The sequence below is a fragment of the Equus quagga genome, chromosome 1 (genome assembly GCF_021613505.1).
Source record: "Equus quagga isolate Etosha38 chromosome 1, UCLA_HA_Equagga_1.0, whole genome shotgun sequence".
Classification (NCBI taxonomy): domain Eukaryota; kingdom Metazoa; phylum Chordata; class Mammalia; order Perissodactyla; family Equidae; genus Equus; species Equus quagga.
The window spans coordinates 123,891,288-123,916,740 of record NC_060267.1 but is presented as its reverse complement, the minus strand read 5'-3'; the positions used below and the strand labels follow the sequence as shown (position 1 = coordinate 123,916,740).

At 43.7% G+C, this 25,453-nt stretch overlaps 1 protein-coding gene across 6 annotated transcripts in view; it reads right to left on the bottom strand.

The window, feature by feature from the left end:
• Positions 1-25,453, bottom strand: part of PRICKLE2 (prickle planar cell polarity protein 2) — a 306,961-nt gene that overhangs the window by 126,082 nt on the left and 155,426 nt on the right. The window contains exon 1 of one of the 6 annotated variants that reach the window (XM_046680831.1): positions 22,673-22,880. The exons of the other annotated variants lie outside the window; for them this stretch is intronic. The gene's annotated coding sequence lies outside the window, so the exon portion shown is untranslated. Of the gene's footprint in view, positions 1-22,672; positions 22,881-25,453 lie in introns of those variants that run through there. 6 annotated transcript variants of the gene reach the window in all.

Here is a 25,453-nt window from a genome sequence, read left to right as displayed (position 1 = left end):
TGACATTCAGTTACCCTGGATTTAGTGGACATGTGCGGACGTTCTGATATTGGCCCCTAGGTGATGATGATAAAAGGAAAAATAGTGATAAGCCTAGATGAAAAGAAGGGAGTGGCTGGTGTGTGTGTGTATATATGTGTGTGTATGTGAGAGAGAGAAAATGGGTATATTCATACATGTCTTCAAAAAACCACAATTTAGCATGATCTAGCCCTCATTTGGTCACCAGAATACAGGAAGAACAAGAGAGAGTCCTTGACTCAAGGGGATCACAGCTCAAAACAGAAAGATACAATTGCATACATAACACACATATATGATTACGTTGAGGTTGTCCGTAGACCAATGGTTCTCAATCACTGTGTCATAGCATATAACAGTGTACCCTGAATCCTTCAAAATTGGGCTGTCAAATATTGATCAATGTGTATAAATTATTTTTTTGGTGAGGAAGATTGTCCTTGAGCTAACATCTGTGCCAGTCTTCCTTTATTTTGCATGTGGGATGCTGCCACAGCACGTCTTGACAAGCGGTGTGTAGGTGCACATCTGGGATCCGAACCTGCAAACCCTGGGCCACCAAAGTGGAACACATGAACTTAACCACTACGCCACTGGGCCAGCCCCTTAAAATAATTTTTGTAATCAAAGATGTACACTGTAACATTGATATCCTGCCTAAAAAACGTGGAATTAAGTTATATAGCCATTTGGGATCAATGCAGTGAATTATCAGTAATAAGAGGTAAGACACACAGAAAAATTGGCTTGAAATTGTCCTAAGAGAAAAATTGTGTGTTCTACTGGACAGTTAACATTGGGAAAGCTTTTTTCAATTTTCCAAAGCTTGCTAAAAAAAAAAAAAAAAAAGGCTCAATTAAAATCCCTTAAAATGTCCTACCAAAGATTCTTGTATTTTCAAGTGTTTCACAATAGAAAAGGTGAGATGGGTAGATGAGGAAGGACAGGAAAGCTGCCTCTGGGGGTACACTGGGTTTCTCAATCTGGAAAAAACTGGGAAATAATGGATTTGAAGCCTTTGGAGTGGAGGCTATATAAATGCTAATGTCCCTCATCTCCCACCCTCATCTCTCCCCTTTCAGAGCAGTCAAAGGACTCAGAAACCCATGCTCTACAGGCTGATTCTGTTTCTATTTGGAATGAGAGTCTACATTCATAACAACAGAAAATCTGAAGGAAGGTGAGAACCTTAAAGGGATGATACATATGCAAGTAGACTTTAGGAGGATGCACTGAGCAGTTCTGGGGTTTCGACTAGGTGACATAACTGTTCTTTCAACTAGGCCAGTCATTTCAATCCGGAGAGGCATGGGGGCGACTCCTCTTTGGAGACCAATGGATGATTCCTGAGAACGTTTCAAAACCAGTGTAACTGGCAGCTAAGCATTCTCCAGCCAAAGAGCCTATAGTTTGAAACTCAGAGCTCTCACAAATTGGCCTTAGAGCTGTCAGGTATAGAAGAACCCAGGGGTGAAGGGACCAGGTATCTGAATAACCGTGTGTTCCCTGTTTTGCCGTTAACCTAGCAATTTCTGCAAAGGTGAGGTTCTTTTTAAGTCATAGTTCACTGAGACTTTTCCTTTTGGTCTGGGTGCTCCTGAATATCCTTTGAAAAGAAAATCCCTTCTGTGTACACCCCTTTTCCTTGGAAAACCTCATTGCCGTAGTTGTCATTTCAAAATTTTATCTGAAGGATCTTGGTACTGCTATTAAGAACAGAGCTCTGCAGTTGGAAAAGACTTAATGATTGTTTCAGGTGACCCTGTCCCAACCCACAGCCCCCCATGCACCCCCACCTTTTAACATTACAATAAAATTCTCTTTCCTCCCTTTTTGATCTTTTAGTTTCTCCACTTGATAACACTTGTGGTCTGGGTTCGGTTATACCAGTGGCTCTAACATTTTAATGTGCAACAGAATTACCTGGAAGGCTTGTTAAATAGAGACTGCAGGCCCTAACCCCAGAGTTTCTGTTTGGGTCTGGGGTGGGTGGAGCCTAACAACTTGCATTTCTAATGAGTTCCCAGGTGATGGGATGGCTGATGCTGCTGATGTGGGGATCACACTTTGAGGACCGCTAAATTAGACTCTTAAACCTGAGAAGTAAAGGCCCTCCTGGAGTGTTCGGTCCCGTTCACAGGCAAAAGCCTTACCTCCCATGTGACACCCTTGCCTTCATTTCAACAAAGTTCCCAGTAGAAAGTGCCCTCATAAACTTCTCAGGTTTCCCTGGACTGCGCTGCCCCCTAATACAGGGAGGAATCCCCGAGAAGGAGGGGACAGGATGTATCCACATGGTTCATTTCGGGGCTTATGGATACTTATTCACAGGAAGGTCTTCCCGGCTGAATCTGAAGTCCATTTCATAAACATCATTTTTGGGATCACCTATTTGAACTTCTCATTTTGTAAATGAAAATCTGAAACCAAAACAGATCATGTGCCATGTCCAAAGCCACAATGCGGGCAGCAACTGGCAGGGCTGCGCCCAGAATTTAGGCTTCCTGATTGGTCAATTTCCAGGACAGAATGGAATATCCAGCAGGCCGGCCTCCCTGATCAGATGACACCTTTTAATTAACTATATCATATTTTTTTCTCATTTGAACAGAAAGTTCCTAAAACATCGTTGAATAATTGCAGCAATTACTATGCATGCATTTTAATGTGCACAGAAGATACAAGTGAGGGATTTTTTTAAGCAGCACCATCCTATTTATATTACCTTGCTATGTATTTATAGGCTACAGATTACCTTTAAGCATTCTGATTTTAAAAGAGTAACTAACACTCCAAAATGACTATTATTCTCGGGGGATAAAGATGTTTTATTCTGCAAGCTTTTTGTCTTGCATCATATATAACCTCCTGTATTTTACTGAATCAGGCTTTAATTGTAGGTGGATTCTTTTAATTCCATTGTTTAGCTCTGTAAAATTTTGCAGCGATCAGGAGCAAGGCAAAAAGTTCTTTCCCCTTACTTAAGACGACACCATTTCAAAAGGAGCAGGGCACAGATTGAAGAACTGTAGGTCACCATTTAAGTAACCTGGGCCATAACCACGACATCGGATGAAATTAACTGTTTTCCCCAGAAAGTTTCTTCAGCAACATGCTGAGATTAAAGACTGCACATGAGATAGGGCTTCTGGTGTGGGATACCACCGAGCTGACAACTTAAATTGATTCTTAATGAAGAAAATTAATTTAATCAGGAGTTAAAGCATGGAATTTCATTTTCTAACGGGCCTCAAACACAGTGGCTGTATAAAATCATTTTGAGATCAAAGTGACTTGGGGTCTGGATTGGTTTTCACCAGCCCGTCACCAACTGAGAAATCAGTCATTCATTCCTTAGACGGGTCAGGGAAACTGACAGCCTTCCCATGGTCTGCACAGCTCAATCTGTAAAACTTTTAAACCAAACCATCCTCTATAAAACTTATATAACTGAAACTTTACTCACTGACGATTTTTGCAACACAAAGCTGAGCACATAATACTTTTTTAAAAAGGCAGCCCACCATCTCACCAATGAAAATTAAAATGCACATTAGAAATAATTTACTTAACATCAGTTAATTTTCATGAGTCATTCCCACTAACTTCTTGCTAATGATCTGTCTTGGCAGAAAACTTTCACCTAACTCCTCTTCGATCTTCCCTATTCATTTCAAGGACAGCATTTAATGGGCAATGGCAAATAATTAGGCAAAAAAACCAAAAAGCCCAAAACTTGACAGTCAACTCCAAAGGGAAATTGTCCCCCTTCCCAATAAATTTTCAATCAGAAAGGAGCAGGAAGAAGTTAGTCTTAACGTGCAACCAGCATGTGGATGCAGGACACCCACACATTTAGTAAGTTGCAGGATAATTAAAATCCACCACATAAACAGCAAAAGGTCAACCTCTCCAGCTATCAGGCTGGTGGTGACTTGAACCTCAGATCAATCACCATTCGCATCAAAGGAGCAAGAGGTGAAGCCAACAAGACAAATCCAGCTGGAAAAACCTCGGCCCTTCATCTAATAATGTATCACCTCTTTTTAAAAACAATACCCCCTCCCACTATTCCATGTTGCAAAAGGTGACAAATCTTTTATCCTGATAGACTCTCTTAGGAAACAGAATCAAATGGTAGACTCCATAGAAACCAGAAAACACACTACCTTGGCTAGTGACAGACCTGAAGTGAAGCTGAAAAACGAGTTGAGAATTTAACTCTTAAGGAAAATTCTTCTTTGATTCCTTACCCAAAGCCGTAATTTAAGGTTGTGACTACAAGCAAACTCCTCTGATCTACAAATACATTAATTTTTTCCTCCATATGATTTACTACCTTTCAAACTCGGACGATCTTTCCCCTTTCCATAAAGTGAAATAAATTTGCTAACAATCCAAGAAAAAAATAGCAGCTGCGTGAACTGTAGTATCAGTCACAGTCTTGTCAAAAGGAGGCTCGCCAATAAACAAGCACCGTTCATGACTGCAAGGCTCATCCCCCAACTGGCGGAAAGTTACACAGTAAATGCCTTGAAGACGACACAGCCCTTTTCCTTGAACCCTACAGCTCATCCATTCGGCTCCACTCCCAGAACATTCTGTTGTCCAGGTCTGAATCCCTCCCACCTTTCGGCGGGGACTGTTCTACTTGCTGTCTTATGCTACAAGTGTGTTCCTATCACCCACGCTATAATGGACGCTCCTTGAGGAGAGACGGTTTCGTGGAACATTAAACCACAGTGAAGCACCCTGCACACAAGAGGTTGTCTTCTAGAATGCATTACTCATGTAGCTTATCAGGTTATAAATTACATTCACACGGAGCTTCAAATTCAACTCTCCCAGCCGCTGGGTGAGAGGGGGTTTTTTCCATCCATTTTCCTGAAGAGAAAACAGAAGTTTAATGACTTGCTCGAGGCCTGAAAACTCTTAAGGAGCAGAGGGAGAATTGAACCTGGGAGTTCAAATACCACAACTGCTTCCCTTTGCTTTACCGTCAAAGCAAACACTGGTTTCACCTCTCAACCATAGTGTCCCCAATCAGCAAGTTTTTGGAAAGCTATGAGAGCCAGACTGTTATTGGGTCTGCATTACAGGTTCTCCTTGCGGAGCTATATGCTAATAGAGTATTTTGGGTTTTTCAACTATTGATATTTTGGGCCAGATAATTCTTTGTTGAGGAGGCTGCCCCGTGCCCTCTAGGATATTTGGCAGTATCTTGGTCTCTACCCACTAGGTACCAGTAGCACCCCTCCCCTAAATTGTGAAAATCAAAAACGTCTCCAGACGTTGACGAATGTCCCCGGAGGAGAGGGAGGAGTGGATCACACTGGTTAGGAATCACTGGGCTACAGAGAAGCCAAGTTTACCTTGCCTGTAGGTGGGGCATGTGACCCAAACTGACCAACCAGAGGATCCCACACTGTCTTCTCCTGCCCTTGATTAGTCCAGCAGTGTGCATGGCATCATGCAGGACCAACCAGTATTTTTTTTTTTTAGTGGGGAGGGTATTGATAAGGACACTGGAAGAGTGAGCAAACCTCTCTCCCAAGATCATGGCCCTCTCAGGTCTGGAGCTGCCAGTCATCATCTTTGGTGGCAGGTAGAAGAAATGAAGCCAATACAAAGGACTGCAGATGTGAGAGAAGAGAGAGCGTGCCTTTGATACCGTATAAGAACGTTCGTCCAGCAGCGCCTGAAAAAAGCCCCACCACTCAGAATTCCCAGTTCCATGAGCCAATACATTCCCTCTTGGCTTATACTGAGATTCTGAACTTGCAACCCAGAAAGGCCTGATTCACTGTCGTGGTGAGATCCAATATGGGCTTCCTAACACAGAATGAAAGCCAAAGTCCTCTTCCAGGCCGGCAAGGTCTTACACGCTCCAGTATCTCCCCCTTCCCTGCTCACCTGCTTTCGAGAGTCCTCCTCCCTGCTGTCCTTTGACACACCAGCCCTGCTCTAAATGTGCTGGTCCCTCCGCCTGGGCCACACGCCCAGGATCAGCATGCCTCACTTCGTCCAAGTCTATATTCTGCACGCCTTTCCTTGTAGGACAGAAGCAGCCACAAGATCCCCTTCACATTTTTGTTGGGAGACAAAGAATCCACTTTGCACACATGGCAGAGAATTCCACAGGCCATCAGAGAACAGGGACTTGCTCACATCTGGGTGTCTGTTACTCATTGCTGCTCATCCAGATTTGCAAGCATGAAGCCTTCAATTTCCAAGTCTGCGTCTGGGCCCCTTCACCCAGACTGGGCTTGCTTTTGCTGCATAGCAATCCAGTTACATTTGGTGACTTAAATTACTAACATTTCACACCTTGAATTCTAGTTTGTCCAATACTCCACAAAGATTTACTAAGCTCCTAATACATGCCAGGCTCTGTTCTAGGCTTTGGAGACACATCAATGAGCACGACAGACATATCCCTCTGCCCTGATGTATTGTCTAAGGATGGAGGTCTCTTGCCGCTTTGCTCATCGACATGATTTATTGCCTGTCTGGTCAGACCTTCTGACGAGTGAAGTCACATTGTAATGGAACACACTGGAGATATTATAGCAACGTGTTTAAGAATACATTTCAATCAACCCAAGATGGTCTAAAGAAAAAGTAATAGGCATTGCCTACATCCATGCCAACATTCTTCCCTCATCTCCATTATATATATGCCTTCCTTTCTTTGGAATCTGACAGACCTTCCTCAGGCCCTGGCTCTGCCACCGACCTTATGACCTTGAACAAATTATTTAACCACTCTGAGCTTCCACTTCCTCTTCTGTAAAATGAGGGTAGCAATAGTTTCCTACCTTATAAATGTGTTGGGAGGATTAAGTGCTTCACATAGGAAACTCAACAAAATGAAAAATATGAGGCAAGGGGCACAGGCAGATACTCTGAAGCAAAAAAGCCTATGAAAATTACCTCCTCCACCATCTTCTCTCCCAGGAAAGTTTATGCTTGGTCACCACAGAATATGCCCATCCAGGTCTACCACATGTTACAGGGGTCAGTTGGAAGTACGCCCCCTCCCCATCCATTGCTTGATTGGTTGGAGAAAATTGAGTGTGGAATTGGAACCCTGTTAGCTGATGCAGTAAGAGTGGTGGGCATGATCCTGCATCATCCCAGCATTGATCCTTTACCTTCAAGAAATGGTTTCCTCCATGGCAGACTCGGTCTATTTGCTGGTCAAGAGAACTTTCACTATGGTTTCCAACACCCAGGTGACATGAGCTTTTCCCTGTGCTTCAAATATCCCTTCCCTACCAAGTCAGGAGGCAGCACGCATAATGGTGGGAGCACTGGCATGGGAGTCAGGGAGCTTGCGTTAAACACTTGGCTGTGTATCTCATTAAGTTTTTACCTTTTTCTGGGCCTTGCTTTTCTCAGGGGTAAAACCCCAGTGGATTAGATCAAGGGTCAAGAAACTTTTTCTGAAAAGGTTCAGACAGTAAGTATTTTAGGCTTTGAGGGCCATGTAGTCCATGTAGTCTCTGTCACAACTATCCAACTCTGCTCTTGCAGTATGACAATAATCACAGACAATATAGAAATGAATGGGCATGAATGTGTTCCAATAAAACTTTATTTACAAAAAAGGCTGCAGGCTGGATTTGGCTAGAAGGCCATAGTTTGCAGACTCCTGCAATATATGATCTCTTCTTGGTACCTTCCACTTCTGGATTTTCATAACTTAATTAGTCAAAATTCACCTTCTGGGACCAGCCCAGTGGTGTAGTAGGTAAGTTCGCGCACTCTGCTTTGGCGGCGCAGGGTTCGCAGGTTCAGATCCCTGGTGCGGACCTACACACCACTCATCAAGCCATGCTGTGGCAGCATCCCATATACAACAGAGGAGGATGGGCACAGATGTTAGCTCAGGGCTAATCCTCCTCAGCAAAAAGAGGAAGATTAGAGATGGATGTTAGCTCAGGGCCAATCTCCTCACACACACACAAAAAGATTCATCTCCCATCTGACCTTATAAGAAGTCTCAAAGGTTAGAAAGTTCTGGTTTTAAATTAAAAGTTCAAGAAATAATAATAATACTGCCTACTATTTATTAAGTGACTGCTAAACCAAATATTGTACTAATGGCTTTATGTGCACTATCTCATTTGTCCTCATAGCAATTTTGAGGTAGACACCATAATTAATCCATTTTATAGGAAAAGAAACTGAGACTTCAACAGTGTAAGTAACCTACTCAACAATAGAAACGGGAAGTGAGGAGCTGGGATTTGAGCTGTCGTTTGACTCCAAAGTCCTTGCTCAAAACTAACGAACCACGGGATCATCACAAAGTTGTCCAGAGACCTACCCCCACTGGCTGCTCCACCCCCACCCTGGTTACTCTTCCATGGACCCTCCAGGAGTTCATGTGAGAAACCCTGTTCTTGCATGCCACATAAATTAAAAGCCTGGGCTAAAAATAACACGTGAGTTCACTACTCTAGATGATGAATTGCTTTTTAATGCATAATAATTGACTCCTTGACCAGCTCAAGACCTCATGGCGGCTGGAATACCTACAGCATGCCTTATTTGGAAGGCGACCACAAGACAAGCACAGGATCTGCTGATGCAATCTGCAGTCTCTCATCCAGGCTAACACAGCCCCATTTAAAGAATTCTTTAAAGTAAGAAGGGAAAAAAAGAACCACCAAGGACCTACATCTTACAATGGTTTATCATGGTTAAACTAATCATAAACAAAACTCTCAAGAAACCATGGCCTTGGAAAAAATCAAAGGGCAGCTTGGAATGTGCATGGGATCTGCTGGCCTATGAGAGGCATTTCAAGGTGGGGCGCCTGCTGATGCTCCATCAACGCCTGTGCACTGTCTCACTGTTAAACTTCAACAAAGTCTCCTCAAGCAATTGGTGATTATTAATGCAGTCTCTTTGGAGCCCTCAGATGGATGGAGGTTTGTAATAATAGAGGTGTATGTTTTGGTTCAGCCACAGTTCCCTTCTCTTGCATGGTGGTAGACAACCGCACTCTCTAGAGAGTTCTAGTGTCCACAGCAGGCACAGTGAAAATGTTAATACAACAATTCAATAAATATTTAATAGATCTTCCCTTAGCTTGCCGATGCGATTAAGCAGGAGCCTCATTACTAAAACCTACTTTCATCTCCTCTTTTATTTATGAGCTTTATTCCTTTACACTAACACAGAGCCGGGTTTAGACAAACTAAAGTCAGGAATACAGTAGAAAGAGGAACAAACCATTCAATACCAGACCATCAAAACTTGGTGCAAGTCATTTTCTGGCAAGAGGCTTTTGCTCCTGTTCCCCAGGGTGACAGAAAACACTGAAATGGAGTTGGACAAGGAGCTGTCTCAGGAATATGGATCAGCTATTTTTGCAGTGATGGTAATATTCAGAGGAAGGTGAACAAAAAGATAGGGTCCCTGAATCCATTTCTCACCTCCTAACTAGCCAGGTCTGGTTATTTATTATTATAGTATACTATATATTTGACCAACAATGATTTGTCTCAGTGGATTTCACTCTTCCCACCCACATGGCCCCAGACATTCTTCAAGCCCAGCTCAAATGTCCCTACCTCTTGGAAGCTTTCCCCATCCCTCCCCCAAGTCAAAATTAATCATTCCTTCTGTTGTAATCCCATGTGCTTTGTTGAAAATGGTATTGTTGCTTTTATCCCACCTAAGTATAACAGTCAGGAAGAGTAGAGTTGAAAGATTCAAGTCCAACTGCCTAGGTTTGCCACTTACCGGCTGTGTGGTTTTGGGTAAGTTACTTAATCTCTCAACATTGTACAGTCATTCCTTGGTATCTGTGGGGAGTATTGGTTCCAAGATACCCCCACCCCACCCCATGCTCAAGTCCCTTATACAAAATGGTGTAATATTTACGTATAATCTATACACATCCTTCCATATACTTTAAATCATCTCTAGATTACTCATAACACCTAACACAATGTAAATGTTATGTAAATAGTTGTTATACTGTATTGTTTAGGGAATAGTGTCAAGAAAAAAGAGTCTGTACATCTTCAGTATACATGCAACCACCCTAGGCCTTTCAATCCACACTTGGTTGAATCTGTGGATGTGGAACATGTGGATACGGAGGGCCAACTGTATTTACTTATCTTTAAAATGGAGATGATGTTGGCATCACATATTGTGATACGTGTGATAAATGATTTGGTACTTAGCAAGCACTCAAATGTTCTAATAGCTAGATATCTATATCTATATATCACACATATATACATATACACATACAAGCATATACATACATGTAGGTATGAGGTTTCAGATTCCTTCCACATACATATGTAGAGGTATGTAGTGTATGTAGTATGTAGAAGGAATCTAAAAGTTTCTATCTACCTTCCTCAGCTTCCCATTGAGGATAAGAAGTTGTGAACCTGGCTGGCTAAATTCTAAGCCATAGTAGTGAGTAAAGTCACTTTAAAAGGCCACATACTCAGGCACTGTTATCTCGCTCCCATGTGTTTCCTTTCACACAACTTAGCAGGTAAGTGGGCTTATGACAAGGCGTGCCAACTTTCTCTCTGCATGCATACCCGAGCTTGTTGATTACTGTACTTGCTTCTGTCCTATGTGACTGGAAAGAAGGTTTGGTAGGATCTCAAGATGTGCGTTCATGTTTAGGGAGAGGTAGGAGGCCCCACTGAGGCTTCAACCACAGCCAAGTGCCCTGGTCCATCCTTTACAGGGCTCTCAGCTGAAGGATGATAGTTGTCATCCTTCCTTAAAGATACCTTGGGAACATCTTTGGAAGGAGCAAGGGTATAAACCGCCTGTCACCTCATTACTAATATTATGCGCATATATCTCCCCACAATGCTTGAGGGCAGACACGGAGAGGGAGCTGGAGTTGGGCAGACCTGGTCCAAATCGCAGTCTGCTACCACAGGGCCTTGGGAAGATGGCAGTCTCTCTGAGCTCACTTTCTGCCCTTCTTGCTTATCCCAACATCTCTCCTGCCCCCGCAGTGGCAGGATTCCAATTATCTAAGCACACGAACAGCTGGAATAGATGCTGCACTTCTCAGCCTCTTCTGTAGAGATGTGCAGCCATGTGACCAAGTTCTGACCAAGGAGAAGGTAATAGGATCGAGCGGGACTTCGAGAAATCTCCTTAAAAAAGAGCAGATGTGGCGGCCGGCCCCATGATGCAGTGGTTAAGTTTCGCGCAGTCTGCTTTGGTGGCCCAGGTCTGCTGGTTCGGATCACAGGCACAGACCTACACCACTTGTCAGCCATGCTATGGCAGTGACCCCCATACAAAGTAGAGGAAGACTGGCACAGATGTTAGCTCAGGGCTAATCTTCCCCAAGCCAAAAAAAGAGGAAGATTGGCAACAGATGTTAGCTCAGGGTGAACCTTCCTCAGTGAGAAAAAAAAAAAGGGTAGACGTGTACTCCTTCCTCCTCTTTTTCTTGCTGCCTGGAAAGTAGATGTGGTGGCAGCAGCAATGTGCCAAAATTCTGTGGGACCACGGAATGACTCTGAGGAAGAAGCCCACATGCTGAGGAGGACAAGGCAGGAAAAAAGAAACCTGGGTCACTATGACACAGTGAAGCTGCCAGCCCAGCTCCATAGAGCCACCTCTAAACTTCTTTTACAGGGAAGAAACAAATGCTTAACTCATTTATGCCACTGGTGAGTTTTTCTCTGTCCTGCACAGCCCAGCTTAATCGTTACTGATAAATAAGGCTCAGCAATAACGTAAATAAAACTACGGCCTGCAGGCCCAATCCAGGCCACCATCTGTTTCTGTATGGCCCATGAGCTGAGTGATTTTTAGAGACGAACATTTGCAACCAATTTGATGACAGGGAACGGTAACTGTAAGCCCTACCCCCTCGAAAAAGAATTCCATTCTTCTCATCAGTAGGCTTGTATTACGAAAAAGCTATACTCAATGATTGTCATTATAATTTGAATTTTGTCAACAAAAATTTCATGCAAATCTGTTTTTTTGTTATACAACTACCTATATGCTGTCCTCGATTTTGCCTCTTAACTCACAAAACCTAACATATTTACTATCTGGCTCTTTACAGAAAACATCTGTTGACCCGTGATCCAGAAAGTCCCAAATATACTGCTGGTCACATAGAAAATGCTCAATAAATGACAGCTATTATCATAATTAAATCTCCAAAAGAGCTTTGCACTGAGGTTGCTCAATTATTTATTCATTTTTTATGAGATGTTATAATCCTACAGAAAAGTACGGCTTAATTCTTTGTTGACTTGAGTAGATAAAAAATCTCCCAGAGTCAACCTCACCCTTCCCAAGCATCTCCACTTTCTTTCCTACTTCTCGGTCACCAGGTAATAAAAAATAAACATGCAAACATAACAAAGACACTCACAGTGTATCATTTCCCATGCCTCCCTCCCCACTCCATCTGTCCTAAATGTATCATTAAGTCCACCTAACCAAAAAAAAGGGACAAAATGGATAAGACAAAGGGACAAGACAAGCCTAACTTCATTTAGATCTCTCTGGAATGTTTGTTAACTGGGCTTAATATCCATTCTATATTTCCCCAGCTAATTCCAGATTTGACACGTGTAAATTGACAATCTGGCACAAATTAATGGAACCCTGGGCAAAGCCACGTACGTGATTCCACCGTTCACCACATAATAGTAATGCTTTATCCATGACCAAACTCAAACTAGATTTGGGGATCTAGAAGAGTCTCTCATGTATGTAACACCAAGAGCAGTTGAAGCATCAGTTCCAACCTTTCCCAACAAAAGGAAAATTATATGGCTGAGTTAACCTAGCAGCTCCCAACGTTTTTGGGCAACAGTGCCAAGTGTCTGGCTCATGCCCACATTACTCTGCCAGTCTGTGCCAGCTCCTTCCTCCACCCTTCTGCTCCCAAGCTTCAGTTGGACATGCTCTAATCTGTAAAACAGTTTGGGTTGTTCCAAATACGAGGCTTGGGATTATGAAATCGGGGTGTAGGATTAGTTCAGGGGAGGCCCCAGATGGAGAAGGAAAGGGACATTTGTGGCCCATCATGTCTCTCCTTAAGGCAGAAAGGGAAGAAACGGCTGACTTGGCAGTGGCAGTGGGGGCGTGAGTAAATGAATGAGGTGGCACTGAGTGGGATGCTGGGAGGTGGAGTTATGTTTCTGGCTGGGTGTTGACTTCTTCGAAATTACCACATCCAGTCCCAGCCCACGGGATGGCAGGCCAAGGGAAAAGCATTCTGGAAAGTGTAGTGGTTCAAAAGATTTCAACACAAGGAAATGCAGGCTTGGACAATGGCTTAGAAGGTTGGTGGGTAGGACAGGGAAGGAGATCGGTTCCTTTAAATCAGCCATGACCCTTGGTTATGAGACGTTCTTGATGTTGGTAAAGCATCTGAAGCAGGCAATTGGGGGGCAGGGGGGAGTTACTGATTAAAAGTATCATGGACTTTTTCTCAGCATTATATTTTCCTCCCAAAGATATGTATTAGAACATCAGTAACAGCATTCTTTGTAATAGTCTCTAGCTAAAAACTAACCAAATTCCCATCAACAATTGAATGGATAAATTGTGATCTATTTAAAACCGGAATACTACACAACAGTTAAAATGAACGATCTAGAGGCCAGCCCAGTGGCATAGTGGTTGGGTTTGGCACACTCTACTTTGGCGGCCTGGGTTCGTGGGTCTGGATCCCAGGCATAGACCTACACCACTTGTCAAGCCATGCTGTGGCAGCAACCCACATACAAAGTAGAGGAATATGGGCACGGATGTTAGCTGAGGGCTAATCTCCCTCACCAAAGGGAAAAAAAAGACCAATGATCTACAACTATATACAATAAAATGACTGAATTTCACAAACAGAATGTTGAGTGAAAGAAACCAGATACAAAACAGTACATACTGTATGATTCTACTTGTGTAAAGTCTAAAAACAGGCAAAATCAATGATGCTACATAGACAGTAGTTAGTATTGAGAGGATGGAAGAAGGCGCACAGATGTGGCTTCTGGGACACTGGTGACATTTTAATCTGTATGCTGGTGACATGGGTGTGTTCAGTTTAGAAAATTTCATTGAGCTGATCACCTATGATATGTCCACTTTCCTATAGGTATATTATACTTCAGTGAAAAGATTTTAAAACTATAATGTGGCCTTTCTAAGATCGGAACCAGAGTTTGCTAGTTCTGAAAGGAGCGCTGGAGACTCCTGGGATGGGGCAGCCCGTATCACTTCATTTGACCATAAGGTTCAAAGAGAAGGAAGATGATAATAGAGGTAGTAGCAGCAGCAATCGTAAAAATATCTAATTATAGTAATAAGCTAATATTTATTCAGTATTCACCTGTGCTAAGCACTTTACAAGTATTCTCTCACTTAATCTTTATAATAATCTATGAAGTATGTGCAATTACATACCATTTTATAGCTGAGGAAACTGAGATTCTGAAGGGTAAGCAATGGGCCCCGACTCCTGATTTAAGCATTCCTATTGCTTCCCCACGAGGCCAGGGGTTGGAGTAGGGGAGCTCTTGGCAAAGCAAGAACTTGATCCAGGGCTCCTCACTCTTGAGTCAACATGTCTTGCCCTTGTCTGGTAGCTGAAAAATGGCCCACAAAGATATGTCCACGTCCTAAGTCCTGGAACCTTGTGTTACCTTATTTGGGAAAAGGGTCTTTGCTGATACAATAATAATAAAGGATTCTAAAATGAGATTAACCTGGATTATCTGGTTGAATCCAAAGTATCAATGTAACTGTCCTCATAAGAGAAAAGTAGAGGGAGATTTGACACATGCACGGAGAAGGCAATGTGAAGATGGAGGCAGGTATTAGAGTGATGTGGCCACAAACCAGGAACACCAAGGATAGCTGGCACATGCCAGAAACTCAAAGAGGCAAGGGATGGATTCTCTCCCAGAGGCTCCGGAGGGAGTACGGCAGGGAAGACCTTGGTTTTCAAACTTCTGGCCTCCAGAATTGTAGTTCTGTAGCTTTAAGCCACCAGGTTTATGGCAATTTGGTACAGCAGCCACAGAAAATTAATACACTCTCCATTATCTAGACATCATACAGCATCATCTGAAGAATGTTCTACAAGATGGCAACCGGGGTCCCTGAAAAGCATCTTGGGATCACAGAGGTTTGGGAAACTATGTTAGACAGGTTTCTTTATGGTTGAACTTCTCAGGGCCTTTAATATGTTTATTGTGCCTTATGTGTCTTTGAGAAGGGGATACAGTAATGCAGAATTTCCCAAACTACTGAAAGATCCTACTGAACATTCCTAGGAAATGCTGCAGTACCCCATGCTGAAAACACTGATCAGACCCAAGAGCAAAAAAAAGGCCTAAAAAGCTAAGGGTTATTATTTTGCCAAGCTCATGATTGTTTTTCTAAAGCCCTAAAACATGGCATAGTAGTTATTAGGTCAAGAGCTGGACTGGATGATCTCCATGCAGCCTTCCAAATCCAATAATCTCTAATTCTTTATGCACAAGACCAAAGATGGTTCTTGCCCATGACAGACAATGCCAATCAATCACAGCACCGTTCCTCGAGCTGTGAAAGGGACCCCGAATCCTTCTTAACCAGAGCTCCAGGTAAATGAAACCACTGCACTATTCTAGTCCTAATAATGTGATGAATACTCCAAATAAATAAACCATGGTTTGTGGGTTTTCAGAAATGCCTGTATTATTTTCTTCCTGCCCAGGGAAGGACATCCTTCTTCCCATCAATATCTATTGATTTTTTTCACATTTCTAGAACATACACTCCTTTGTTCTGATTTTTAAATGAGTGCTTCAGCAATGACATTGGGTGAGAGCCTTTGGGGGCAGGGTGGGGAAGAAGTTTGGGGAACTATACTTTGTTCTCTGGGCAGGATTTTCTCCAGCAGATTGAAATATATACATGTTTACTGCCCTCTGAGTTCCAAAGCCATTTGTGGGAGTTGTAGTTGATCTTAAAAATCTTTGCATCCCAAGTCAATTCCCAGAGCAGCAGCTGCATCTGATCAGACTTCCTTGGCAGGAGAGTTCAAAAGCTCAGGGTCTTCAAAGAAAACCATTAGCTGGGGGTACAATTTTTAAAAGGTGATGAAACACTAATGCCTCACTCCTATGGCAATAACACCTTCCTCCAAGAGGTTCACAGACTTCCACATGGGGCAATTATCACTGACCTTGTTCTACAACAAAAAAACCCCTGAGGCTCAGAAACGTTAAGTAGATGGACCTAGTGGGGTCATGAAGCACATTAGTCTTTCCATCTCCCAGGAAGGAAGAGGAAGACGAGAAAAGGAGGTGAGTGAGTGATAAAAACAATTTTAAATTTTTTCATTAACCATTTTCTTGCAGTGGCTGTCAAACTCTGAACTAGGATTTGCTCATTCAACTTAGGAAGCCCCTGCTAGGTGGCAGGTACCATGCATTGAAGATGGGAGTTGAGTGACACAGTCCCTGCCCTCAAGGAACCAAGAGGGAGAGGCAGACAGTTATCATATTGAAAAACAAATATTTCAGACCCTGAGAAGTATCTTGGACAAAAATTAACACGGTAATGTGGCAAAGAAAAATACGGTGGGCGGGGTGGGGGGGAGGCAAAGGCAGGTAGGAAGTCCTCTTGGCAGAATGACATTTACGCTAAAACTTCAATGATGAGAAGCTGCCAGCTGGGCAAAGTTCTAGGGGAAGAGTATTCCAAGTAGAAAGAACACCAAGTACAAAAGCCTAGAGGCAGGCAGGAGTTTGAGGCACTGAAAGGCCAGTGTGGCTGGAGCACAGGGACCAGTGTTTGGGGAAGGGAGACGTCCCAGTAGAGGGAGGCAAGGGCCAGACCTTGTTGAGGTTGGGAGGCGTCTCAAAGTTCATGCTAAAGTGTTTGGATCTTGTCCTTATTGCAATAGGATATTGTTAGAAGGTGTTAAACGGGGGAGTCATATGATCTGATTTCAGCTTTAGAAACACTAGGTATTTGGGAAAGTTATGGAGTAATCAAGAAGAGAAAGGATGGTCACCTATACTAAAGTTGTGCCTGGAGAGAGAGTGACCAGTAGCCCCATTTGGGATATATATCTTTTCTACCATATTTTTTATTGAGATGTAATTTACATACAGCAAAATGCTTATCTTCTGCGTAGAGTTTGATCAATTTTGACAAATGGCTTTACCCATGAAACCCACACTCTATCAAGCTATAAAGCATTTTCAGTACCCCAGCAAATACCTCAAGCCCCCTTCCTGTCAGTCCTCCTTCCCCTACCCAACCCAATTTGGCACATATGTTTGAGGTAGAGCTGAAAGGACTTATCCCCATTGGATTGGACATGGGAGTGTGTGGAAAAGAGAAAGAGCAAAGATGCCAAAAGTTTTCAGCTCAAGCAACTAGGTGGCTGGAGGTGCCATTTGCTGAGCTGGTAAAGGCTTGGGGAGAGAAATAAATCCAGAGTTGTGCTTTGCCACATTAAGTTCAAGAAGCCTATTTAACATCTAATGAAGACACTGAGAAGAGAGTTGTATATTTAAATCTGGAGCTCAGGAGAGAAGTCCAGGCTGAAGACATAAATCTAGTAGTCACCACATGAAGCATGGACTGGATGATGTCAGCAAGGGAGCAGATAAAGATGAAAAAGAGAAGAACAAAGAGAAAGAGGGGCAAAAGCAGTCCAGGAGAAAGAGCAGCAAAGGGGACTGAGATAAGAAGAAGATAAGTGGATTTCTTGCTTGGAGGAGTAATTCACCAAACAGGTACCCCCTAGAACACAGTATGGGAACCACTGCCAAAAGGCAGCATGAGGATCACGTCTTCAAAACGCGTTTGAACGAAGTCCATGGGACTCCCACAGACGTCATGTTACTTGGACCCAAAGGACAAAGGGTTGACAGGAACATTCCATTTTACAGACAATAGAGGCAAAGCGACATGAGGTTAAGTGGCTTGCCCTCTATCATTATCCTGCAGCAATTAAGCAAGATAAATCAGCACCGGTCGGTGTGCCCAGGAGCAAGAGAAACCAGGTCAGGCCGAGGGGGAATCAAGCAGGAGGCTCCTCCTTGCCTCTGCCTCTCTTCTTCACAACTTTCCCTTTGCATTTGCTTTAAGCAGGAATCTAATGGGGGGGAGGGGGGCTTTATGCAGAAAATGGGGGGAAAAGAGGGGCTTCAGGTGGGCTCCAGTCATGGGCATTAGGAAAATCTTGGGCATGTGAACTGTGAAGGGCCTTGTGGGAGGATCCTGCGGGAAATGTATGGATCAGAAGAAAGGAAGGCACTGGGAACTGTGGATGGGGCCATGGAAGGGGACAGAGCTGCCTTAAGCACTCCAAAAGGTGGAAGATTTAAAAGCCCTTCACAAATCAATCAATCTGCTCTGGAGTCGCCTTGGCTCAGCAGTCAGAGAACTCAAGACAAATCAGCTGGACGCTCCTGAAGCATTAACATTAATGCCTACACCTCTATGCAGTCTCCCTAAACTCTGCCACAGCACACTGCATAAAAGGGGCCCCCATGGGCTGCTGCTTAAAGAACGCCAGCATTGTAGAGAAGGGGTCTTTAGCAGAGAGTTGCAGAGAGGGCTCCTTAGGTCCAAATTGTAAAGAGAAGACCCCCCCCCCCAAACACACACACACCAACCACCAATAGCATAAGCTCGAAAGCATGGACTCTGGAGTTGGACAGTCACAAGGTTCAGGTCTCCTGCATGGCCTCTGAGTAGCTGTGCAACCAAGAAGAGTGACTGAACCACTCTGAGCCTATCCTTCCTCATCTGTGAAATAGGGATGATCATAGCACCTACTCCATAGGGTTATTATGAGGATTTTAAACAATAATGAACAAAAAGCAGTGCATCTCAAGATAGTGTTCAAGGTCCCACCTGGGATGCTTCTTAAAATGCAGATTTCCGGGTCTTACCACAGACCTACTGAAACAGACTCTCTGAAGGATATTCTTATGTGCAGTAAAAACTGAGACAGATTGATAAAACATCTAGTCTGTGCTTGGCCAAAACTCACTAAGTTAACAGCTATCTTTCTGTTTATTATTATTATTATTATAATACACAAAAACAAGACCTTTTCTCCAGGCTGGACAGCCTAGTGTTTTTGTTTTTATTTTATTTTTTTCCTTTTTCTCCCCAAAGGCCCCCGAGTACATGGTTGGTATATTCTTAGCTGTGGGTCCTTCCAGTCGTGGCATGTGGGATGCCGCCTCAGCATGGCTTGATGAGCAGTGCCATGTCTGTGCCCAGGATTCGAACTGGTGAAACCCTGGGCCACCACAGTGGAGCGCGCGAACTTAACCACTAGGCCATGGGGCCGGCCCCCAGCCTAGTGTTTAAAATTTGAATTTATCTGAAATCCAACTCAACAGATCCTTGCTCGTCCTCAAAAGCCTGACCAAAGCCTCAAACATTAGAAAAATTAAACTTTTTGGGAGTAATTACAGCAGCCTTGGTGAATGTAAAGTAACCTTTTGCAAGCGTTCCCAAGAAAGCAAATAGTCATAGTTTTTTTAAAAGAAAAAGACAGAGGAACAAATGCTCAAAGATGTGACAAGCAATGTCACGTACACGCTCCCTGTAGATTGGCATCTTGCCTGGGTAGGTGCCTTGTGAGAAGGGAGACCCTCGGGATGGGTACAATGATTTCTCGACACAGGCTGGCTGTTAAAGTCACATGTCAAGCAATTCTCAAGGGCCTCTGGGCTAACCTGGCAGGGAAATCATTCATGAGTTTTCCCAGACATTGAGTCCCACAGTACCTGCATCTGTCTGTCCCCTCCGCCGCCCCTACATCTCCCATTCTTCTGGAAGACGTCCAGATACAATCTTTGCAAGAATGAGTCTTCCTCTGCTTGTCACACAGAGCAGCAGGATATGAAAACAGAATGTCACCAAAAAGAAAAAAATACTGCATGGTAATCAAATGCTAAGTATCCTGAGAAAGAACCCCTTGCCATTTAGATTTTGAGAAAATAAAAAATAGCAAAGAAACTTTTTTGGAACATTGCATTTAAACTCACACTACAATTTCCATAGTGTTTCATTATCTTCAAAGAGGATTACCATTCTGTGTTTTGGTAGCTAAAAAAATTATTCCCTCTGCTTCCTCTCATTGACAGTGGAATATCACACTGAGTTTATATGCACCCGGAGCTCTCCTATTTGATGATATGGCTAGGAAGTGCTTAATGTCACTGGGTATTGTTCAGGAAAGATTAAGAAAAATAGCTTGGGGAACACAGCATCTCTGAGACTTGGTTTTCCAAATTATTAAAAACTGCAGATCTCTGGAAGCACGACTACACAAAACAGGATGTTGTGTCCCTCGGTTGTCCCTCACGGTGCTTTAATTGCCCATTCTCCACATGGCTCATGCACTTTAGGGTAAACCCAACACAGAACCACTCTGCCTTCTCTGCAAACAGCTCTACGAAGACCATAAATGTCACCACCGAATTGGTGAGCGCTAGTTCAAACCTTTGCATCTCATTTCTTGAGACATCTGTGTCCCTAAGGATAACAATCCAGGCTTAAAGGAAATCTTGGGGAAAGGAGCCAAGAGCTCTTCCTGCCGAGGCTAGTGGGAGGCGGCCAATGGGGAAGTGGGCTCGATAAAACTGTCTCAAAAATAAGTTGCATCTCAAAAAGCTTATGAAGGCAACAAGAGAGTTATTTCGGTTTCTTACATGGAAGCACAACCCCAAAAATAAAAAAATAAAAGGCTTGTTGATGGAGAAGCTTGAAAGACTGGGAGAGGCCGAAGGTATCACCGTAGAAAGATTGCCTAGTAACAGAGCTTTCTTGTATTACACCCAAAGCTGTGTACCATCTGAGGCTGATTCAGGAAAATACTCAAATCTCCTGGTAATTTCCTGCAGACAGGACGTTTAATCATCTCCAAGCCTCCACCGCAAAAGAAAAAAAAAAACCCTAAACCAAATGATTCACACTCTTAAAAGGAATCTGCCTTCAGAACAAAAACCGTTTTCTGCTCTTGAAAAGCAGCCACGATTTGTTATTCTAACAAAGTGTTCTTTTCCTCCAAACAGAAATAAAAGTCGCTTAAGGAGGGCTTGTACTGATTTCTGTTCTGCATTTCTTGAAACTTCCATCCAGTCAACAGTTTCTCCTGGCAGGTTCTCAGAAATCCAGGGAGAGCCGGGTAGTCAGTGACTAAGAACACAGGATCATTTTTATAAGCCTCCCCCCACCCCCACTTTTTGGCCCCACGGGAAGATGTTTTATTGTAGGACGAGCAGAATTAGCTGCACATATAAATTCTTCACTGCTCAGCTCACTTGACACCTTTATCTGAATTGCCCAACGGCTGGGAAGATTTGGCAATTGATGATTTGAAAAGGAAAGGTCCAAATCCTCCCCAAGTGGTATTTGTTCTGTCTGTACACACAGGGCCATGTCCATCTCTCTAATTACTCAACTAGCTGCACAGATAGAAACATCTGTTTGCAGAAAGCAGGGAACCCAAAGTATACAAATGATTCAAACCACCTAAACAAGTGCAAATAAAGGCCAACCCAGCAACACGAGGGTCGCTAAAAGCCAAAATAATTTAATATGGGCGGAAATGGAGTTTGGCAATCCATGCATCAGACTTTGCTCCAATTTTGGAAGGCATTTCTTCCAGCTGCCTCATCTTTTAAAAAAAAAAAAAAAGCAACTCTGATCCTCTGCATTAGGCTTCCAACTTCTTGCTTAGGTACACAAAAGCAAACATATTGGGAAGGGAGGGGAAGGAACTGAAACTGTGTTTTTTAAACAAACCTTACCCCTCACCCCAGTCCGTAGGGATTATTTTGGTTTTAAAATTTCGCAGGATACAGCTGCCTAGGCACCCTGGATTTGCGTGATCCCCATCTCACCAAGTTCTGACTCTCCTAGCAGCTGAGAGGGTACATTTGGAACCCTCGGAGAGAGGGTTCCAATTAACTATGCGCCACCCGCCCCCAACAGCTTTCTCCATCCTATAGATTCCCCTAGGTAAGCTAGGAAAGCCAGGGCCGGGGGAGGGGAGGGCCCTCTCACCCACCCCAATTCAGACAGACTAAATTAACAAATCCACAGTTGCTTAATTACGGAAATCCACCGAGGAGAAAAGGAAAGAATTTGAAAGTTCTAGGAAAACCAGCAATAAAGAGTGTGGTAGAAGTAAATAATTTTTTAAAGTAAACCTTCCTGGAGACATTAAAAAAGATTTTTTGGTAGCGTAAGTGAAATAAATAAGTAGGTCGTGAGCAACAAATACATTTTAAATATGAGGGAAATGAATTGTAAGAAAATAAAGATTATTTAAAAAGCAAGTTCGGTGAAGTTTAAATGTTTCCCCCAAAGAAGTCTTAATACCATATTATCCCCTCCTCATGATTATATTATTATTATTGATTAATGAAGTGGCTGCGCAAAAGCTGGCAGACACTCAGACCAAAATGATCCCTGGGTCTACTCCCCAGAGCTCAGGACCTCCCCAGTGTGTGTGTGGCAAGGCAGCTACTGTCCCAGGTTAGTTTCCCAGTTCAAGACCCGTTTTCCATAGGAGGGTCCTGAAAACCAGGAGCAAACGCGCCCCAGCGCCCCCTTCCGTGCGTCCGGGCCCCGGGGGGCCACTTACCCAGCTCAGCCCTGCATTGCTCGCCGCTGCGGCGCCTTGGCCGGCCGGGGAAATGGGGGAAGGGGGCCGCAGACCCAGGGCCTGGGGGTGCGCTGCGGCTAAGAAGCCCAGCGGGACGTCTGCCGCCAACTGCCCGGAGCCAGAGGGGGCCCTGCAGGGGCTCCGCGCAAGGGGGCTGACATTCCCAGGGCGGTGGCAGCTGCTCTGTGCGCAGCTCTGGATCCAGGAAAATCGCTCAGGTCCTGGAGAGAGAAGCTCCAAGCTCTCCAGGCTGCCTCCCGGCTGCTTAAAGGGACGCCTCCCCACCTCCCGCTCCGCTTATTGGTGAAAATTCCGAGCCACAGGCCAATCCCAGGCCTGTTCCCAAATTGAGATTTCAATCAAAGGAGCTACTGCTTTAAAATTAGAACGGGATGATGGGGTTGGGGGAGGTGTGCAGCCACCTTTCAGAAGCAGAAGGACACAGGCTCTCGGGCCCTTGCATGCAGAGGTCCTGAGAGCTGGCGGTGGCTGGAAGAGCAAGATTATACTGTGCAGAGCGTAGAGGAAGACAGGGGACATGCGGGACCCCCAGGCCTCACTGCTCCCATCCGCTTCCCCCCAACTCACTCATCCTTCAAGTCTCATCCAATTCATCACAGATGCTGGAAACCCTCTGTTCCTGGGAAGAACCCCCAAGCTATGTGCTTCTAAAGCCTCCCCATTCTCCCCGCTTCCAGACAATCACCACACTTCCACTCTTTGGCGTTACCTGTCTCTCCCTTTACTGTAAGTTCCACCACAGCAGGGATGTTATCATCAGTCATCATCAAGCTGTATCACTCCTGGCCTGGAACATTGTGAGCTCTCAGTAAATATTTGTTGGTTGAATGAATGAAGGAAATGAAGGAAGGAATGAACAATGAAATACATCCTATGCTGCCTGTGACAATACAAATGTTAAAATTAAGAGGCAATATTCAAGAGGCCAGGTGATAATTTCAGACACGCCTGTGTCTCGGGCATCCGCCCAGTGACACAGCGGTTAAGTTTGCGCGTTCTGCTTCTTGCGGCCCAGGGTTTGGCGGTTCGGATCCGGGTCGGACATGGCACCGCTTGGCAAAAGCCATGCTGTGGTAGGCATCCCACGTATAAAGTGGAGGAAGATGGGCATGGATGTTAGCTCAGGGCCAGTCTTCCTCAGCAAAAAGAGGAGGATTGGCAGTAGTTAGCTCACGGCTAATCTTCCTCAAAAAAAAAAAGTGTGTCTCCACCTCTCACTACCTATGTAAATCCGTGCCACAGTTTCCTTTTTTGTAAAGCATGACCATGGCATCTCCCATCTCACAGGGTTGTGGTAAAGATTGCATTAGCTTATGTCTGAACTAGAGGAGGTGCTCAGTCCATAGCTTTAGATTACCGAATAGTCAATAGCTGCCGTTATTATTGAGATCAAAATACATTTGCTGGAGGTTGGGACTAGTCTGACTGCTGGTTTGGCTTCTTGGTGAGTACACAGTCATCCATGAAAGAGACATGAATTAAGTGCTGACTCAGTGCCAGGCCTCATGCCAGGTGCTGAGGTCACCCAATGAAAGATAAAATCCTTGACCACAAAGAACTCATAGTAGGGGTGAGAGTGTATATTAGTCAGAATTTTCCAGAGAAACAGAACCAATAGGGTCTATATATAAATATATAGATATGAGGAGATTTATTATAGGAATTGACTTGCATGGCTATGAAGGCTGAGAAGTCCCACAGTCTGGTAGTCTGCAGGAGAAGGAAAAAAGCCACTGGTGTAATTCAGTCTGAGCGCAAAGCCTGAGAATCAGGGGCCAGCGGTGTAAGTCCCAGGGTGAGTCCTGAATTCTGAGAACCAGGAGTGCCAATGCCCGAGAGCAGAAGAATACGGATGTCCCAGCTTGAGCAGAGAGAGCAAACTGACCCTTCCTTTGCCTTTTTGTTCTACTCAGGTCCTCAACAAACTGGATGATGCTGGCCCACGTTGGTGAGGGGGATCTTCTTCAAGAAGTCTACTGATTCAGATCTCTTCCACAGACACCCTCACAGACACACTCAAAAATAATGTTGACCAGCTGTCTGGGCATCCCTTAGCCCAGTGAAGTTGACACGTAAAATTAACCATCACTGGTTGGGGGCAGGAAGAGAGAAACAGACGGACAAATAAAATTATTTTAAACAATACTCAAGCAAAGACATATGTACAGGAACGTTTATTGTAGGATAGTTTATAGAATCAAAATAACTGAAAATTATTCAGTAAAAATAGGGGAAGTGGTTAAATCAATTACTGTACATCCATTTCATGGAATACTATACAGTCTTGAGGAAATAAAGAGGCAGAAAGCTTAGTGGACTAGTAAACAATGAACACTAAAATATATTGTGAAGTACAGCATAGAAGGTAAAACATATTCCCACTTGCATAAATACATTTTCATGTCTTGTGTATACATATGTATATTTATACGCATAAAATGCTTCTAGAATGATACCTAAGCAAATGGTAAAGGGTACTACATCTAGAAAGGTGGTTTGAGAACTAGGCAGGTCTAAGATGGGAAGGAGACTAATATTTCATCATATATCCTTGTGTATTATTTGAATATGTTACCATGAGCTTGTAATAAGCTGCTGGTGCTGGCAAGATGGCAAATGATCACAATCTGAAAATTCCAACCCTAGATGAACTATAACCAAAATTCTTTTAAGTGCTTAACTGATTCACAATAAAGAAAAGAAAATACCCAGGTGGTAGAAATAAAGAGGTAACTGAAA